This window comes from Triticum dicoccoides, chromosome 3B, assembly GCF_002162155.2.
Source record: "Triticum dicoccoides isolate Atlit2015 ecotype Zavitan chromosome 3B, WEW_v2.0, whole genome shotgun sequence".
Classification (NCBI taxonomy): Eukaryota; Viridiplantae; Streptophyta; class Magnoliopsida; order Poales; family Poaceae; genus Triticum; species Triticum dicoccoides.
The window spans coordinates 796,977,756-796,983,809 of NC_041385.1; positions in this window are offsets into that span (position 1 = coordinate 796,977,756).

Here is a 6,054-nt window from a genome sequence, read left to right on the forward strand (position 1 = left end):
TTGGGGGTTTTGTAGGGTTAATTTAGGGGGTTTCATATATTGTGTTAGCTAGCTAATAGAGAGAAGTGTCCTCTCTTATCTCCATGCTTGGTCGACGCTACGTACTATACGTGCAGAGAGGACTCGACTAGCTAGTAAGCAAATGAAGGAAACCATTAAGTACAGAAGATCGTCATGAACATATACAGAGAGAAGTGATCAACCTCTCTTTCTCTGAGAGATTGGTTGAACAACAAGTTTTCGTATATCTAGCCGACGCTACTAGCTACATATATACAATATAAGATCTATTACAATCCTTAAAGTCTGAAGTCAAGTGTCACATGGTATTCTTCGGATTTCTTGATGACGTGGTCAAGAAAGAATCCTGGCAATTCCTCTTGAATTGCTTTTATGCGATCAGGTAGTAGGAGCTCATCCCGCTGCTGCTAGATCTAAATCGAAGAAGAGGGTCAATACATGTGTATAAATGAAACTCAACACAAATGATGGTAATAAAATACAATTGTGAATACTTTTGCTTACACACTTGATATTGTTTTTCAGTGTAGCCCCGCTTATTCTTGGCCGTCTCGTTGTAGATGAACTCGCAAATATAGTATCCACAAAAATCATTTCCTTGTTCCTGCCACAAGCACTTTACGAGAAATAGAGGTCAATCAAACTAATAAGAAAGCATGCTAAATGGTATTGATGAAACTAGCTACAATCAATGGGAGATGCGCGGAACTAGGTATAGTACTTACTTTCGGTTGTTTAAATGTCAGCTCAGTTAGTAGTCCCGGAGAAATTGCGGTGAACTTTTTCCAAACTCGCCAGACAATGAAAATAATTACTTGATATCAGGAAATGAACGAAGTTGCCGATATGGTGCGATAATGATCGATTGAACTTACTTCTGGAGCATTCCAGTCATGTCCGCATAGTCCTCGGGATCTTTTCGTCTCGAGTCTAAGACGGTTACTTCTCCCTTCTCAAGCTTAATCACTAGGAGAATAAAGTGGAAGCTGCGCACGCATGCACAACTCATCAGTTACATGACTATAACCTCGAGTAATAAGGGAAACCGAATATGCACAAGATAGTGTAACACTCACTTGAAGTTGTAAGTAAAGAGTATTTTATCTTTGGTTTGATTTTTGAGCAACGATTTGAGCAAGTTGTCCTCGATCTCTTCGCCTTTTTTGACCGTGTATTCATGTATGACGTTTAGGTTAATGAACCCAATGTCATACATTTGAGCTTTTCTGCATTCGACGATCTTCAATCTGCATAGTATAGTAAGGATAATTATATATATATGCAATGAAAGAGCTGAGCTATATATAGAGAGACTTAATTACAGAAAGTAGTACTTACAGACAGTAGCAAGCCACAAGTGATTTGTCGAGGGCCTGTTGATTGGAAAAACTCGTCAAAATCAACAGTTAAGAGTTCTTGGCCAATGAAGTCATGATCCTCTTTAATCAGCATCGACAAAGCATCCTTCCCAGACTTGCTGCAGGTTTTCATGTACCAGTCATGGAATCTTCGCATCATCGTTGTTAGAGCAAGAGTATCTTTGACGAGAGGCTTCCCGTAATGGTATTTGAATTCGTCCACCTCCATTGTTTTAAATTCTACATCATCAGGTAGGTAATCACCAATAGTGAAACCGGGCAGCAGCGGCTAATTTGCGACGATATTGCTAGACACCCTTAGCGGGGGAGGGGAGGGGGGAATGATTGGTTCTCCTGTTCTCCGAGCTGGGGAATTTTCTTCCCACTTCTTCGTTCTTTTAACCTTTTGTCAGTTGAAGTACTTCCCGACTGGCGCGCTTCTTGCACCGTCTTTTAAAGACATCGGAGATGGTTGTTATCCGGCAAACGCGGTGGTGCTCGCTTCAGGGCATTGAGAGTGCGCTTCGCTTTCATCGAATCTGTCTTCTCCTCCGGAGGTGGATGTTTTTTAGCTATTTCGTTTCAAAGAAGTCCTTCACTTGGGCTTGAACGATCTGCTTGTTTTCCTCCACAGTCATCTCGTATGGTAACTTCTCTACAGGCTTGAGAGATGGACCGAATCTGTATTGTCTCCCGCCTCTGGCTGTACTGCTAGACGCCGGAGCGGCGGCGGCTCTCTTCCGTTGCTGCTGCCGAGTTGTAGAAGGAGGCGGAGTGGTCCGACGCGCTGGAGCAGCCGGAGCGGCGGCGTATGTGTTCCGCCGTTGCCGACGAGGCAAAGGAGGAGGCGGGCTGCTCGAACGCGCCGGAGCAGGCGGAGTACTGCCGCCCTCACGCGCTGGAGCAGGAGGCGGCGTGCCCTGATCACTCACCGGAGGAGGAGGATGAGGAGGAGGAGGATTGCCCAGCTGACTCGTTGGAGGAGGAGGAGGAGGCGGATTGCCCAGCTGACTCATTGGAGGAGGAGGAGGAGGCAGACTGGCGGAGGCGTGAAGTTCAGAAGCTTGATGTGCTCCTTCCGCCATAGAAATGGAGTCTTCAGAGCAAGACCCAGCCGAGTCTCCCCTTCACCTGTAGGGTGGTCAAGCTGGAGCTCCTCAACTCCCTCCATTATTTCATCCACCATCACAACTGTATAGCCTTGTGGAATTGGAAGGCAGTGAAAAGTTGCGTTGGGTTCAGGAGGGAACACAGAGCGACAGCCGCCTTGACTTTGAGGTTCTGCCATTGCGTCATAAGCTGGCACTGGTGTGACTCCGTGATAGCATCCACGGGGTAGCCAGGAGCCGTGAAGTCAGGCTGCTGAACGAGCTCGATGGAAGCCATGCTGCTTCTCTGCTGAGATGGTGGGGTAGCTTGGGCAGGATCTCGCTGGTTTTCAACAGCTTGTCGTTCCTCTAGCTTTCGTACCCTTGCGTGAAGCTTCTGCAGTTCGCTCAGCTCCACTTTCCTCCTCCTTTCTTGGGTTTTGTAACCGCCTGCGTTGGGAAACCCAACCTTCCACGCAACGGAGCCTGGTGTGCCTCGTGTTCGTCTAGGGTGCTCAGGATTCCCGAGGGCCTGTGTGAGCTCGTCGTTCTCTCTGTCAGGAACGAACGTCCCTTCCCACGCTGCCTTGATTGCTGCATGAAGCTTCGTGATGGGTGTTGCAAGTTGCTGGTCCGTTCAACAACACTTCCCTGTTTCAGGGTCCAAAGTTCCCCCAACCCCGAAGAACCAAGTCCATGAACTGTCTGGCCAGTTCAATGTCTCTGGTTCGACCCCTTTAGCAATCAGGTCACTTTCATCCTTGTCCCACAATGGTCGGGCTTTGAGGTAGCCACCTGACCCCGTGCGATGGTGATGCTCCCTCTTTGCAGCATTTATCTTGTTTGTCGCTGACATCTTCTTACTCTTCTCTGATGTCTTGTGGGGCACAAATGCGGCCCAGTGATCTCTTATCTTCTCAAATCGGCCGGTGAATTCTGGAGTCTTGTTTTTGTCGACATACGTTGATTTCAACTCATTCTTCCACCTCCTAAATAGATCTGCCATCTTCTTAAGAGCATAAGCCTTGACCAATGGCTCTATAACTAGCTTATCCGGATCCTCCTTTGCCGGTAAGGTGAAATTTTCCTTCGGTGAGGCACATTGGTCGCGGTTCGAGCCTCGAACCAGGACCAAAGGTGTGAGATGAACCGGGACCAATGCCCCACGATGGCTTGGCCGGCCCCCGGCCTCACGAACCAGGACCTATGCCCCCGTGGGTCCCGGTTCTGGGCTGAACCGGGACTAATGGGCTGGCCCAGCCTGAACCAAAGCCTTGTTTTCTACTAGTGTTCTTATCTTGCTATGAACATACGCACACAATGATATACCTCGATTAGAAACTAATGAGGCATGCCAGAGAGTTTTTGGGGTTAAACAATCCAAAGTATCACCAGCGAAAATAAAATATTGCAAACATACAAGAGAAATAGTGCATGTGGGAGTTTCTATTGCCTGGACGTCCTAGGATCGTGACTTAGAAAAAAGATACTATCCGGGACTAGAGGACCGTGACTTATGTCAGATCCGACGGCCGAGGGAGCAGTAGATCCGGCGAAATTATTACCCAACTGACACCTAGGTCGAAAAATTGATGGGTTGAAAGGATGATTACAGTATTGCCAGTGTGCCTCTTATTATTTCTTCATTAAATAATTTGAGCTTTTTCGCCATCCAAATAATTTGAGCTTTCTTGCCGTCCATGAAAAGCATGATGTCCCCATTGTACAGTAGAGGTTGCTTATCTATTATATATAAAAAGTGCTTGACGGGTTAATACAAAAAAGATAAATAAGCTAAAAATTACCACAATAATTAGAAACATCTGGCCGTTAAATTGGTGGACCCGTAACTTAAAAGCCGTAATTAATGGATTAGATCTAAGAGCTCCCCATCACAAAAAGGAAAAAAAACTAAAGCTGCCATAAGCCGGAACGTACATAACTCCCCATCTCAAAAAGGAAAAAAACTAAAGCTGCCATAAGCCCGAACGTACATAACTCCCCATCTCAAAAGGAAAAAAAAATATCCACCGTAAGCCTGTACGTACTTAATTGATGGGTTTTTTGGACACACTACTTGTGGTTTATTAGATCTAAGAGCACTCCATTTCAAAAAGAAAAGGCTGCAGATAAACCCTGTAGCTATCTCGAGCCTGTGCGGTAGATCAAAAGAGAAAAATAAACTGCAGCTGTCCACGGCCTGTACATATGTAATTAATGGATTATTAGGCCCGAGAGAGCTCCACCTCAAAAAGAAAAAAAATAACTGTAGCTAATTTTTCTTTACGTGAAACCTTGAAACGTTTTAAGCATTGTGCTAGATCAATCAGTCCCCATCCCTCAAAAAAAAGATTGATCATGTCAAATAGAAAGTTGATCAGCCACCAAGCCATTCCATAAAAAAAGACCGATCAGGCTCAACGTAAAAACAAAGGAAAACGTTTGCAAACGGCACACCGGCCGAAGCCGCTCGCTCGCGCATCACACTGCGCACTGGTCCCACGTCCTCTCACTTCTTTTATCTTTTTCTCTCTTGATCTTTCTCCACCTCTCCCCCGTCACTCATCCCATCCCATCCATGCGCCTCTCCCTCGCCGCTCATCTGTCGCCGGCAGTGTGTCGGAGACAAGCCGCCATTCGATTGAAGGTCCCCCGCGAGTAAGGATTGAAGGATGCTGCAGACACTCGCGTCCGCCGTCGCCCCTGTGTTGTGAGAGCGCCGTTGCGAGGCCATGGCGAGCCGCAGGAGGGCTGGGACCAGCGTGGCGACCTGCTGCACCCCGGCGATGTTGTGATGCTAGCGAACTGGATCCCGGCATCAAGCGGTGACAACCAACAGCGGGCGAGCTGCAACCGGCCCGGGCCGTGCTACAACCGGCGGCCGACGAACTGCAACCGCCCGTCGCTGTCGATGCTGGAACCAACGGTACAAAAAGCTGGAACCAGCGCTCGCAGAAGCTTCAACGACATGGGGCGGTGCTACATCCAAAAGCCAGCGCGGACAAGACATGGGTGCGGTGCTACAACCGGCAGAGCAAAAAGTTGGAACCAACGACACAAATAGATGGAACCAGCTAGGACATTTGTTACTAGGGTGGAGAGCGGACTGCGCCATTGCTGTCATTTTTGCTGGAATCGAGAACACAAAAGTTGCAACCGGCAGAAGAATTGCTGGAAGCAGCATCTGTAGCAGCTGGAACCTGTGATTATTTTTGCTACATGTCAAGGATTGGTACGGGGAGACGTAGTGGCGCTCCATTTTTGCTGCAACCCGGGAACGAAAAGCTACAAACGACAAGCTGTTTTGCTACAACGGCCAGACGTTGAATTGGGTTGCCCAGGGAAGAAGAAGACGATGGTGCGTGCAGTGTGCACCCTGCGGCGAGCGCCGACGGCGCGTACAGAGGGGGTGTGGCGCACCAGATGCTGCAACTGCAGGCGGAGAGAGCTACAACCGCTGTTGGCAAAGGCTTCGTGCCAGCCATGGCCAAGCCGGGGCGGGGATACGACGACGACGGAGCGCGAAACGAGGGAGATGGCAGTGGTGGGGGGCGGACAAGTGGGCCGGCGCTCTCTGCTGCAGCGTG